Genomic DNA, 15,490 nt, shown 5'->3' with positions numbered 1-15,490 from the left:
TTTGTAAGGTAATTATTTTCTTCAATGTCAATCAATAACGGCGGCAAACGCCTCTGTACATCCACACTCCCCGCGGCAGCAGTGGCGGTACGAGTGCCATCGTTTTGCCGACCTAACCCGAAGCCCGAAGGAGTGTTCCTACTCGAACCAAATCTGGCAGCCGCTCAGCTTCTTTTCTAAGAAATTGGAATAAAGCTCAACAGAACTACAGCACCTATGATCATAAGCTGTTAGTCGCGTATATGGCAATAAAGTACTTCTGATTTTCCCTAGAAGGCAGGCCGTTCACAATGTCCACGAACCACGAGCCTCTTACCTTCGCCTTCAAGCAGAAGCCCGACAAAACGTCCCCTCGCCAACTCCGGCATCTAAGCGGACATCCAACATGTGTCCAGCAAGGATAATATAATTGCAGATGCTTTATCATGCGTTCCAGAGGTTAAAATCCCTGCCACGTCGATTTTTCGGCAATCACCGAGGCACAGAAGGATGATGCTTCAGAGCCTCAGGGACAAGTTTAAATACACATCCACATCGACATCATTGGCCCTTTGCGAGATTTGAAGCAATACCTCTGGCCGACATTTCCGCACATTCGTGCACCGAGACCCTTTCTCGTGAATGGATCCCACGCTTTGGAGTTGCAGCCGAAATCATTACTGACCAGGGAATGCAGTTTCTACTCTGTTCTCCGAATTGGGCAAACTCCGGGGCTTTAAACGCCATTGGACGACCACGTACCTCCCGCAATCCAATAGGATTCTGAAGGCATAGGACACTGAAGGTCGCTATAATGGCACACGATGACTCCTCCCGGTTGCAAGTCTTGCTTTTCATTTTACTTGGCCTACGTACAGCCCATTGTAGTCTACGTGGGGAATTTGATACTCCCCAACGATCCAGTGTTCTATACTAGTTCTACCCTTTCCACCATTGGGTTTTTGCGTTTACTCTGGGATACCGTGGCATGGTTAAAATCGCCCCCGTCATTCCGTCATTCTTGGACAAAGACTGGAACCCCCAAAGACTTGGATGTCTTTGCACACGTCTTGGTTCGCGTGTATGCTTCCCGGAAGTCCTTGCAGCCACTATATGTAGGTTCATATGAAGTGCACTTCTTACGGTTTGACGTCGGCGGCTGGCCCAAGAACGTCTGCGTGTTCAGGTTAAAGCCTTTTGTCTCTGGTGCTGAGGTTTTGGGGGCGAAAGGGGGCGTGAGATTTGATCTGCGCCCCTAAAATTGGCGGGTAAGGAGTAGCTAGCGTACTTTTGGGTAGCGTGAAACTGGCGGAGCGATTGTGGAAGTAAAAAAATATAGAGAGTGATCAGTAAAAAAGAGTTGAATGTTTTTTTGTGGATGGAATTTGAAGAAAATATAAATGACATTATTTTGTAATTGAGTTTTCATAATTCATTAATGATTTAAATTTCCTTAAAGAGTTAGTCGCAATTTAAGTTTGCAAACCTTATAGATTTTATTGAGTAAATGTTTCACCTAACCGTCCATGAGGGAACCGAACCGATTTTTAGTTTCGGCTTACATAAAACCTGACAAAAGGGCAAACAGATAGACATGATCCAGGAACCGCTTTTAATGAGATTATGAATTATAAAAAATATGAAAAACTCTGGTGAAATGATACCCTTATTCAGAGTAATCAAATGCATCAGCCAAGACTACCGAACGGTACAAAGTCTAAAAAGGAAGAAGTGTAATATGCAACATTTACTAACATTTTTCTAAAGTTTCTTTCAGTACTGTGAATTTGTCTGGTACCATACAGTGTAATATATAGAACAATATTGGAAAATTTGATGTTAATTATAACATTGTTTTGGTGTTAATTATAACATTCTTAACAAAGTTATTTCATTGTGTAATATTCCGCTGGGGAAAAAGAAATGTTGTATTTTATCAATAGATGGGGACACTTAAACATATCTTGCGTTGTAATTATCGCATCGGGTCATACTATACGGCGTTTTGATGACAATCTGTGCTACAAGTGTCTCTTTGACAGTGTTGTGATCGCACATTCCAGTCTCAAGTTACAGCGCGTCAAAGAAGGAGTCCACCAAGCAAGAAATTCGTCATATTTTACGTTTTTACTACCTGAAAGGTAAAAATGCAACGAAGGCGGCCGAACAAAATTGTGAAGTTTATGGGCCCGATACTGTAACGATTCGCACAGCAAAGCGCTGGTTCGATCGATTTCGTTCTGGTGTAGTGGATGTCGAAGATACACCACGTACTGGTAGGCCAATCGTCGTAGAAACCGATAAAATCGTCGAAATCATCCAAGTAGACCGGCATGTGAGCATTCGCTCGATTGGCCAATAACTGGGTATAGACTATAAAGCGTTTGGGAGCATTTGCAGAAGACTGGATTCCAAAAAAGCTGGATGTTTTGGTGCCACACGAGTTGAAGAAAAAAAATCTTTTGGACCGAATCAACGCCTGCGATGCATTGCTGAAACGGAACGAATTCGACCAATTTTTGAAGCGGATGGTGACTGGTGATGAAAAGTGGATCACGTACAACAACCTCAAGCGAAAAGGGTCGTAGTCGAAGTGCGACGAGCCGGCCCAAACCCTCGCCAAGCCCGGATTGACGGTCAGGAAGGTTTTGCTGTGTGTTTGGTGGGATTGGAAGGGAATCATCCACTATGAGCTGCTTAACTATGGCCAGACCCTCAATTCGGTCCTCTACTGTGAGCAACTCGGCCGTTTGAAGCAGGCGATTGACCAGAAGCGGCTAGAATTGGTCAATAGGATTGGTGTTGTGGTCCAGCGCTCGGCCTCACACATCTTTAATGACCCGCCAGAAGCTACGGGAGCTCGGAGCTCACCCACCGTTTGGTTCGGACCTGCCTCCAAGTGATTACCATCTCTTCCGGTCCTTGCAAAACGCTCTTGGTGCTACTAAGCTGGCCTCAAAAGAGGCTTGCGAAAACTGGCTGTCTGAGTTTTTTGCAAATAAGGAGGGGGCGAGGGCTTTATAAGGAGGGATAATGAAGTTGTCTTCTAAATGGCAACAAGTTTGCGAAGAAAATGGCGCATATTTGACTTAAATCGGATAATTCTAAGTATGTTAAATAAAGCGTCAAATTTCGATCAAAAATACGGCAGCTCTTTTTCCCTAACCTAATATATTATAATGGAGTTGGGATTGCATTTCAAAATCATCTATTATCCCTAAATTTATTGTACGATAAGAAACCATAGAAAAACAAGAGCACATTCCAATGTAAAACTATTAAATCAAGTTGACAGAGAAGATGGATTTTAAATCATTTAAATCAGGTGGGAATATCGCAGCACTATTTCAAGAAAAATGAATGGAGTTTCATATTTGGCGCATCATGCTCGCATTTTTTTTTTGATAAAGCAAAGGGATCCACATGCCATTGTTTAGAATAGATACTGAGGCGTCTTATTATTCTACTCATTTTTCAACTTTGTCCTCTCGCCGGTCTGCGTCATTCGGTAGTCTACTTGGCATGGTCGGATTCTTCACTTCTGTCTGTAATAATTTGGGTGTTATAAACGAAGTAATTACTTAACAGGGCTCTGAACATGTTTCTACCCACAGTATCAGAAACCTAATGATAGTGCACTCTAAGAAAAGAAATAATTTGCTATTCAAGTGCAAACTAGCGTAAAACATAAGTTCCAATATAGTTTCCATTTGAAACAATATCACAACATATAGCACTTTTAAGAGCGCTCAAAATGACACTCCAAGGATAGCAGTTACATTGGGAGAATGCAAACTTAAATTTCGCAATTGCGGTCGAAGAGTTCTGCAAGCCGGAAAGGACTGTCGTAATACTGGAGAATCCCGCTCTACGTAGCCATTGCATGCTTGACTCCCATGCATTTTGTTAAAGCACCCTAGTTTTCTCCGGGAGGTTTTATTAAATTCCCTACTTATATGCACATAAATACTTAAGGACATCTTAATACTCAGATCACGTGCTATCAATATTTTCTCCGTCACATTTCCATTTGCCAATGCGCTACTTATCCTTTTTCTCGTGCCTCACATAATGTTTCTCGGAACGTTCGAAACGAGCATTCGTGTTGGTCTGAATCCCACTTCTTCCCATCCACTTCACTCAACCAAGATTACACTCGAATGCATTCAGAAAGTTTTCTGAATGCGAAAGAAAATCCTTTTATTAGCGATTTATCCTATTCGAGTGCTGCGAGCAGTAATGGAAGTGAGAGATCGAAATGAATTTTTATACATGAAGTGGTAAAGGAGGCGGGTCTGTTTGGAGACAGGCAACGGACTCGTCTTCCTAAAGTGTCTTGAGTGGCGTACAGCAGGGAAGCATTCAATGACGCCGCTGATGGCGAAGATATACGTAGAAATGCAAGTATAAGATGCATTTGGAAGCCTGACTAAAAAGCTTTTGTGGTTATAAATTTCACGGACAATTTGCTGCAACACGAAGTATGCAGTATGCAACACGGCACCGAGCAAAAAGTGCGAAATGGAAGTTTTCGGATTTTCCAGTTTGTGTGCTTGCACGTTGCGACCAGCTAATGCACTTTCTCCTCAGCTACTTTTCTACTTTTATGTACTACTTTGCTTAACGACTGTGCATGTGACTCAAGCCCCATATCATGGGGTTGCCGGTAACCTGTGGAAACTGGCAGCGAGTAACGATCCAGCGAAGCCATTGTGGGAAGTTTGTAGCATTTCCTTTCGTTATTATAGAAATGGATGAACTCATTTCTTGTGAAGGGAAATAGTTTCTTCAACTCTCTAGGCCATTGTGTTTGCTGAATTAATCTTAAAGTGGGTAGGATTTCCACGGAACAGCGAACGCATAATCCAGAGCAGGTAACGAACTATTTACATTGGTTGAAAAGCCTGAACTTCCTTGACTCAGAGGATGGCAGGCAGAGGATGTCAGTTTGGGGAACCATTCCAGTCGATTCCTATGAATGTGTTGCAACCCACTGAAGGAGCCTTAAGCTTGTGGATGAAATGGTCACCCAGAACTATTTCCCGGGATAACAAAGTTTTCCTAATGTACGAAGAAGGGTGAAGAATAAAAATTATGTACGGTAAAATGCCCCATAATTTTTTGTACAACTTTTCTGTTTTGCTTTACGAACCCGAACGATAGACAACGACATTTTGTGGAAGACTTGGTCGCCATCGCCATGATGTTACGTTTAGTGAAAGTCCATGTGTATTGGCCAAATATTCGCCAAAAAACCTGCCTCAATTTACGATGTCTCCGCGCATTGAAGCTAATGGCGACATATTTTTTTTTGAGGTTGATGGAAGAATGTGCATTTTCGAGGAGGAGCCGCAAGTATGCAAATTATATTAAAGATTTATGAAAGGGAGCTAAATTTTAAATGGCGTCTAGAAAGTTTTTTGAGCAGCTTCTCTTACTACTGTTAGTCTTTCCACAAGGGACATCAACTAAATGCTGTAGAAACAATTGAGGAAATAATTCATGCTAAACTTTGTAATATTTCTTTGTAAACATGTTCTTTTAATTTTTTGAGTTTTAAACAGAAATTATCGGCGTATTAATAAAATCTTAAAGCTAATTTACATTCAGGAACCCTGGCCAATAATCAGTAGAAAGTTAGTTAGTGAGTGAAGTAAACTCAATGCACCTGAGTTCCTGTAATGTAATAAAGGATTGTGTTGGTCGGAAGAGCTGAAGCTGCATAAATAATAATGGATTTCGGTACCGGATACCATACCACAAAGAAAGAATCAAGCTTGAAGCACAATGCTCCACCTCGTAAGCAACTCCAATGCACAATGAACATGTCAGGTTGTCGAAGTTCGTTCCACGTCGGCAAAGTCCGTTCTAATGGCAGGCAATTGACCGCCTCCTTTATTTTTGGCATTTACTTTTTGAATGTACAGCCGCTCGAAAATTAGAACTTGCAGAAAGTGGAAAAGTCTGGAAATTAGAGCAAACAATCGATTTTCATGTGTGTTTGAAATTTCACTGACAGACTGTTACTCTCTCAGTCGCCGATAGATACTATTCGCCACCACTTTGCACAGATGATCACCCTTTTTATACACTGGACAAATTGAATCTTCTCTCCAGTCGTCAGGTATATGTTCAGATGTCCAGATTCTACTGATTAGTTTGAAGATTCGACTAGTGAGCTCTGTTTCCCCTTTTTAAAAGGTTTTGTGTAAAACAAAACCTTATTAAAATCGGTTTACTCTCTGTTTGTCTATCTGTCCGTCTGTCTGTCTGACTGTCTGTCCGTCACAAGTATTTTTCTCGAAGACGGTTATAGCGATTCACACCAAATTTGGTAGAAAGCTGGGAACTGTAAACGCTCACACATACAGTGAGTTACATCCTTTTACGGAGGTCTCCATACATGTAAAAGGAGGGTGTAAATTTTTTTTCCATCAAATATAGTTTGGTATCAAATGAATAGTCTCGATTTGTATTTTCCGAAGGCGGTTTTAGTTTTGATATTCATTGGAGAGTGCGGGGGGTTGAATTTGATCATTTCTTTAACGAGCCCATTCTCAGAAACCGAAAATTCTGAAAAAAAAGTCATCAGGTTGCCACTATATGGTGCCTAGACTCCCAAATGCCTTCCATACCGATATCGGTTCAAATAACGTTAATAATAGTGTATTACTATAATTTTTAGTAATTGGGTGCAAACCCCCCTGAAGTTCATTCTAGCACCAGGAAATTTTGCAGTGCTGTAGGCTATAATATAGAGCATGATCTTGTTTTGTGGAAATCGCACTGTTACTAAAAAAGTAATAATAGGTCAAAGTTGTCGTTTCTTTGGAAATTCAAAACTTTGAATGTCAATATCACCCAAAAGTGGATATTCTCACGTAATATATGCATGTACTACGCACTAGGTACAAATGGAATAAATGCACACTCAAATGTCTTTATATAAAAAATACACAAAACCTTTCGTACCTGAAGTGTCCAGCTTTCGGTTTCCCGACTGGTTTAAGAGCTCGGCTAGGGTGCCATCGATTTCGAGAACTTTAAGTGACTTTAATTTCAACTAAGCCGCCTCTACTTCGTGCAGAGTGGTTCTTGTCTGCAGATCTTCTTAACATATTGCCTTAGGTAGTGAAACTTGTCTTCTCTGGGCCGAGTTCGTCTTTCGATTAGTAGTCGGTAATCTTCGTTTTACTTGTTAATCGCTTCCTGGCAGTCTTCACTAAACCATTCATTACGGCTTCTCCATTCTACATGCCCAAGGGTATTTTTAGCCGCACTCTGGATACCTCCTGATCCTCAGGACCAGCATGGGGTAGTGCGTCGAAATGTGTCTTAATTGTGGACATGTAAGCCACATCGACCGTGTCGTCTTTCAAATTTCCGCCACTTTGATTTTAGGAGTCCATCTCCTGTGGTTGTGACTGTTTTGACTATTCGCCAACGGTATTTTCCTCTAACCAGGAAATGGGCCAGAACACAGTTAGCACCTCGTAGGACCTCATGCCCACGTATTTTTTGACGGGGACGTGGGCGATTTGATTATGTGTCTGCCTATCTGGCGATGTCCACGTCATTTGATGTATATTCTCATGGGGAAAGCAAATGAAGCTTACGACTAAATTTCTGCTGCTGACGAAGTCGATGAGTCTTTGGCCATTATCGTTTGCTTCGTTATGGTGGCTCTGCCCTCCTGTTATGCCTTTATGGGACAGTATGTTTTAGCGTTGAAGTTGCCCAATAATATTTTGATGACATTGGAGGACAACCCGTCAGAAATTCTGTCCAGTCGGGTGTAGAATTCGTCTTTAATGATATCATCTTTGCCCTTCATTAGTTAAGGCAGTTTATACACCACACATTCAGAAACTTCTTCCTGAAACAGATTGAGTAGATTCGTTCATTAATCGGTTTGAAGTTAGAAGCTTCCTAAAGGTACGACCCCATATGCGATGCGACAATGCATTCAGCATAACTATCGCGACGCGGCATGCCTATATTGCACTAGCGTGGTAGTGAAATACAAACACCTCATTTTGACAATTTAACAGGTGGATACAAACCAAAACTGAAAATTTGTAGTAGTTACCTGATTTCATTAGATTTAAATGACATGTAACACTACAAAATATTCTCCGCCTGGCAACTCAGCAGCGTCGCTTGGCTGAATGTCGCGTCACGCAATGTTGCTCAAGTGTGTATTGCTGCCTACAAAACCATATAAAGATATTTTGACAGGAGCCAGTTTGTGGCTACGACGCGTCGCGTAGCGTAGATGAGGTCGTGCCTTTAATGTGTTGTTTATGATAAAGGCAACACTGAATTTTCTGCTTTCTCGCTCTTTGCCACTGGTAAATATTGTGTAAGATCCGCGATCATTTACTTCCCTCCCGAGCCCGAGTTCATAAGGATGCTAATGTGGTTATGCTATACTTTTTGGAGAAGCTCCCGCAATGCACCCTTTCGAACGAATTTCATGTGTCAACTATCCATTTTACGTTGTCGTTTGATCCATCCAATCCGAGGTTGTATCTTCGTCTATTGTCAGTGTTTCGCCCAACCCCCTACTAGGGAAACCGGCCTGGACGTTTTTTTCGTTTTAAGGTGTGAAAAGCTCGCATTCACCCTCTTCTGTCTGCTGTTTTTTTTTGGCAAAACACCCAGTGGTCACCGCCTGGAGGGGAAATGGAGGTAGGATTTGAGAGAAGAGCTGCCGATGTTAAAATACAGGAGACGTTTCATAAACTTGAAAGGTGGAGGGAACTATTGAGTAGTTTCTCAATTAAAGGGGAAGTCAAGTCAGCTTGTCATACTGTACTGTAATCAAGTTGGAAGTAACTCCAATGGCGACGAGGAAAATAACTTTGAGGAGAAAAGAAATATTCCACTTAGTACCACTTAGGTTAGGCCAGAACGGGAGCCCACGGGAGCAGTTTATTCAGTTCTTTAAGACGTTAGGAAACAAATTCATCGCCTCTGGGTTTCAAAGTTAGCCTCACAGTCTGTCAGCTATCGTCAGACCACTTTCCCGTAATTATCACGGTGCAAAATAAGCCAAAGTTCAATAACTCTCAACCTCAATCCACAAATTGGCGAATATTCAAATCAAGGGGGGAGGGGGGGCAGCTACATAGGTTTCTTCAACCAATAAGCAGTATCAATGAAACCACAAAAAAGCTTAAATCGGCGCTTATGGAAGATCAGGAGTTTGATATGCAACGATACCTGGGCTGCTTTTGAATCCAGTGACTATTCTTTACGGAAAGCTGCTAAAAATATTAATAGGCCAACGATCAGAGAGTCCCCGCTAAGAACTGCTGCAAGAAATTGGGCTAAAAGTAATGAGGACAAATCCAAAGCATTCGCAGCCCACTTGGAAGAAGTATTTCAACCAATCCATTTACAAATGCCATTTGGGCTTGCCAGTTGTCCAGTTAACACCACGCTAAGCCACCTGCGAAATTCCCTGAAAGATGTTGAAAGCATTATTAAAGAAAAAGTCAATCCCAGAAACACTCCAATGCAATCTTGAGAATCGAATATTTCCCGAATTGTTGAAAAAATACAATTGTAACATTGATTCCAAAACTTGGAAAAAATGCCACTAAAGTCAGATCATACAGACCAATAAGCCTTTTTCGCACAATATCGAAAGTATTGGAAAAACTGTTACTTCAGAAGCTATTGCCAATTCTAGCTGACAGCAACGTTATACCTGATCACCAATTCGGAAACAGTACAACAAAATAGAATAAGTCCACCAAATTGTATCAGAAATAAACAATGATCTCGAAGGCAGAAGATACTGCACACCAATATTTCTAAATGTGGCCCAAGCATTCGACAAGGTTTGGCATGCAGGGCTTATACACAAAATCAAGTGACTACTCCCTGGTTGTTTCCGTCTGTCGACATTATATTTAACGAAACGCCGATTTCAGGTGAAATAGAAAAATACTCTCAGTGTACTCGGTCCTGTACTGCATCTTATCTTCATGACCGGTTTTCCTGTTAGCAGTCTTACCACCTTTGCTGACGACACCACAAAGTTAAGTTCACATGCAGACCCAAAAATAGTTTCTTTGTACCTGGAATGGCATTTAACGGAAATTCAAAGCTGACTTCCAATGTGGAAGATGAAAGTTAACGAGTCGAAGTGTGAGCAAGTAACTTTCACTTTACGAAAAGAAAATTGTATTCAAGTGAAGATCAATAACATCGCTATACCCCAATCGGATGGCGTCAAATACACGGGGATACATCTCGATAGAAGGATCACTTGGAAACGACACGTAGAGCCAAAAATCAACAACTTAAACAAATCACCACTTTCTCTGAATTGTAAGTTCTTGATCTACAAATCGGTACTTGAGCCTGGATGGACTTATGGGATTCAATTATGGGGCTCTGTCAACATCAAAATTCAGTCTGAAATTCTGAGATATATATCTATTGCTCCTTGGTATTTCCGCAACATCGATCTCCATAAAGACTTAGAGATCAATACAATAGTGAAAGAAATCGAGTGTTCCGCAACTAAATACTTACTGAAGAGTCACCCTAAGATGTTACAGCTGACTACACCAACACTTTGCAGCTCATTTTGAAACAGCATGTGGGGTTTAGATAATCGATTCGCATGTTCTCACCGATTTCGGCAAGGATTTCAACAGCGTTAATGTGGACTGCAACTGAGGTGCTTTACGCACGATGTATATGCCGGAGACAGAAATAGCCAGATATGATGACCCTAGATGTCACGTGATCCGTCGGGATAATTTTCCGAACTAAATAGAAGGCCGAAGCAGACTTCGCAAGGGTCGCATCGTCCTCTCGATGTTAATGCTTTTATTGGTGTCGGTGCCATTTTTTACGCTGCCTTTCCCAGAGAACGGTAAAAACTTTAACTATGACATTTTTCTTCAAACACATTGACTACGGTGATGACATCTGAATGATCAAATAAAATGGCAAAAGAGTCGGACTGAAGATAAGCGCCAGAAAATCAAAAAATCGCAGTGTGCCTGATTTACGCACTCTTTCCATTTCCATTAACAAACAGAACATCAAGGACGTTTGTATACCTAATACCGGATTCACATTTTTGGCACTTGCCGCAAACTCCAAACCCCCACAAATAGTAAGCGTTTGCAAACCTTAACCAGCCAAGCCTATCCACACGTTTGCATATCTTTGTTGAGGTTTGGCACACATGTGGATCCCGCATAAGAAGCGTGGTTTCTATAGACGACGGAACTCAACTTAATGTCGTTCGGCTCATTAGTACCGCTAGATCCGCTCTCACCGTTTTGTCCAAAATCTGGAAATACAATTATCTCTACAAACATTAATCTGCGGCTATTCTGCAAGAGTTCGTCATCATCAGCAACGGCGCAACAACCGGTATCCGGTCTAGGCCTGCTTTAATAAGGAACTCCAGACATCCCGGTTTTGCGCCGAGGTCCACCAATTCGATATCCATAAAAGCTGTCTCGCGTCCTGACCTACGCCATCGCTCCATCTCAGGCAGGGTCTACCTATTCTTCTTTTTCTACCATAGATATTGTCCTTATAGACTTTCCGTTTTCGGTTACGGAATCGTCCATCCTCTTGTAAGGAGCCAAAAATTCTTCGGAGGATTCTTCTCTCGAACGCAGCCAAGAGTTTGTAGTTTTTTTCGCTAAGAACCCAAGTCTCCAAGGAGTACATAAGGACTGGCAAGATCATAGTCTTGTACAGTAAGAGCTTTGACCCTGTGGTGAGACGTTTTGAGCGAAATAGATTTTGTAAGCTGAAATAGGCCCTATTGGCTGCCAACAATCGTGCGCGGAATTCATCGTCACAACTGTTATCGGTTGTGATTTTCGAGCTTAGAAGGGAGAAATTTTCAATGGTCCTCCTATCCTCATTGTTTTTGTTTGACCAGTGTGATTCACTATTATTGTTTTTTTCGGTTTTTGTTTTGGCGCTGACGGTGCCACCATGTTCTACGTCTTCCCTTAATTAATATGCAGCCCAAGATCTCGGGTTGTTCTTCCCATGATGTCGATATCGTCAGCATAGACCACTAGTTGTATGGACTTGAAGAGGATGGTGCCTCTCGCATTAACATCGGCATCGCGAATCACTTTTTTCAGGGCCAAGTTGAAGAGGTGTGTCTGTGAAGTTGCTTCTCTGCTAGGCGGAGTTCGTGATAAGTCTACGCGCGTGCCCGCTTTCTTTGAGAATGCAACATTATTCAGTATGCAGCATTCTTTCGTTCATACTTTTCTTGCGGCTAGGGTCAAGTAGCTCTGTGTCCGTAACGTTCTTCAGGTGGTTTTGAAGATCATTTGTTGATGCTTCATCTCCAGGATCTCTATTGATTGTGGTTATTGCGGCATCGATTTCCCTCTTATTGGTGGATGGCTTCAATATTCACTCTCACCTGATTGTCAGAGGGGATTGTATGTGGTGTTGTAATTCGAGTTTGGAACATCATGCCAACGAGAAAGTGATCCGAGTCCTATATTGGCCCCCCAATATGTTCTGACATTCATCAAGGCTGAGAGGTGGCGGCGTTCAATCAGCAGGTGGTCAATTTGGTTGAAAGTGGTCCCGTCTGGAGAGGCCCACGTATATTCGTGAACCGCAGGTATTTCCAACAACCATTTTGTGCGACACTGCTAACTGAATAACTCGCAGTCCGTTATCATTGGTATCCCTATGTAAGCTATGGGAGCCAACGTATCACCTGAATATGGGTTCCGTCCCTACTTGACTATTGAAATCTCCAAGTATGATTTTGATATCAAATTTGGGACAGGCTTCGAAGGTCCGCTCAACTGCCTCGTAGAAGGTATCTTTCTTTGACTCTGCAGTCTCCTCTGTAGGGGCGTGAATACTAATGAGGCTTATATTTCTATACTTGCCTCGTAAACGCAGAGTGCATAGCCTTTCGCTTATATTTTTAAACCCGATAACAGCAGGTTTCATTTCTTGGCTGACTAAGAAACCTACTCCGAACACATGGTTTACTGGGCCACTATAATATATGGTGTAGCGGTTCTTCTCCGGGAAACTGGTCGCTGTCCATCTCCTCTCTTGTAACGCTGTTACATCAGCCTTATATTGGGACAGGGTATCGGCTAGCTGTTCAGCAGCATTCGGTCTATACAGGGAGCGCACGTTCCATGAGAAAATGCGCAAATCGTTAATCCGTTGCCGGGTTCGTCGTTGTCAAATTCATCTTGCCTAAGGTTCCTGTTGTGGCTTCGTAACATCAGTTTTCCGTGTAGTGTTGTTAGCCCTACCCAATCCCGAACCTGGAGGACCAGTTGGTACATTTTGTCCCGTTTTTAGGCACGGGAGACTTGCCTTCATCCTTCTTCGTCCTCAGTTTTTCATGAAGAAAGAACTCCGCGCGATCGTCACGTGGAGGTGGAGATAGGTTTTGATAGTAGAGCTGTCGGTGTTGGTTCAGCAGGCGTTTCCCAGGTTTTATGCTCCATCATGGGTACCAATCCACAGTTTCGCCCTGGGACCTATACTACCCTTTGACCGCAAGACTTCGTTGTGGTTTATGTGGGTAACCCGTATCCAGTCCAGTATACCTTCCCTGTCGTTACCAACGCAACATGGAGTATTCGAAGGATGATAAACTTTTAATCATGTTGAAGCCACCTTTAGAGAAATAATGAAAAATTCGTCATTGGAAAAATTACAATCAGCCCTTTACTACTGCCATGATTCCATTCACCCCCTGCTCTTAACTAAACACATTAAAAAATTACAAATTAATTGATCGAATATTCTCCAGTATCACTCATTAAAGTCCTAAATGAATATCTTATAATGCAAAAAATCTCTCATATTTATCCTATGTTTTTGCGTGGGATGTATCAATATTAACTTATATAACAATCTTCCTAGTAGCAGTTTGTGCACGTTTTATTACGAATAAGATACATAGTGTAAAAAGCTGCATCTTTCAATATCTTCCACAACCGCAAAACCTTATACTTAAAGGAGAACAAACGGGACGAGTAAGGAAATGGACATCCGAACTTAATTCTCGCTTCGTCTAAGGGAAGTGCCAACAGAAAGTAAGATAGTTACTTTAATTGCGTTGAACCCAAAGAGCTTTCCGAACTTCGTAATTCTTATAAGATGACCACCCTTCTAAGACGGTAGCAGTCCAGCTAGGGCATTATTTTCAACTGCCCCCTTTCTTCCATTAAATCTTCATCAGCTCGAGAAGTCCATCCTTTAGCTCTATGCTCACGATCATTTCACGGAAAATAGAACAAAAGTTCATTACAGGCTTACAATGGTTATTTATCGGGGATTTATCGCACCCTTACCGAAGAGCCTATCACAGACCTTGTTCTCGTTGGTGTCTCGCGCGTGTGAATAGCTGGAACACCTGATTTAACGACACTTTAGTCGGCCAGCTTACAGGATTCCTGAACGTCCCGAGCGCCACGCCATTCAGCAGGATTCAATGTCTCGCATTTATCCTTATTTACGAGACTTGGCGGTAATATTTATTTGTTTATTGGCTTATGTCGACACACCGTTCAGTTTGTTATCAACATGGAACACTTGGATGGATATTGCATTTCGGATTACCTCAAAGACTAATAAATTTTACTATTTGTAATGCCGGTTTGATGATATTTATATGACTGGACCGGGATCCAGGGCCAAGAGTCTAGGATCTGGGATCTGCGGTAGGGTCTTATCCAAATCCGCAATTAATAGCAATGTATTTTGGCATCATTCGAACGAACGTTGCACATCCATTACCAGAGTACTTCCCATGTAATGCGGAATAGAATTATCCGGAACACAGTAATAAAGTATTGATTTTATGGACAGGGATACAAGTGTGTATGTGCGTAATAGGTCTGTGGCCAGACATGTTAAGTAAATCCACTTTGAGATGTTTAAAGCTGCTGATATGGAGATTTGCATATCCGAGACCATCAACCGAGGTGAAACCGAATGTGAATCTGTGGAATGGAGCGAAATCCTGCGAAGATGATATACCACATTCATTGCTGGTGTGGAATCACATCAAGGGACTCAATTGAACATATTATACGAGTACATCAAATGCACCTATGAGTTTAGATCTAACGCCGGGGCCTGGAAGGGTATTTCAGTTAAGATGAACTTAATAGAGTTTAAAGAGGTATAAAGATTGAAGATGGAAAAATTCTACCCCCTGAATGGGATGTGGACGTGATTTGAAAATGACAATTTTTGCGAGAGGCAAACTCGGAAATGGATTCAAATCGTTCTTTGTAAAGTTCGTGCTAGATCTAAGATTAATCGTCAAGAAAGTGGATCTTATCGTCGGATTACTTTTTTTCCGTCGACCTAACCATTTTTGAGCTTCCGGATCGCGTCCAATATGTAGGTGCAGCTCTCCTTCACGACGTATCTTTTGTATCCATAATCGTCATTCAAGGTACACTTTCTTCGCAAAGCTATGCAAAGTTTACGACCTACAACAACGGAATAATAA

This window comes from Hermetia illucens, chromosome 5 (assembly GCF_905115235.1).
Source record: "Hermetia illucens chromosome 5, iHerIll2.2.curated.20191125, whole genome shotgun sequence".
NCBI classification, from domain to species: Eukaryota; Metazoa; Arthropoda; class Insecta; order Diptera; family Stratiomyidae; genus Hermetia; species Hermetia illucens.
This window is presented reverse-complemented; position numbering follows the sequence as displayed.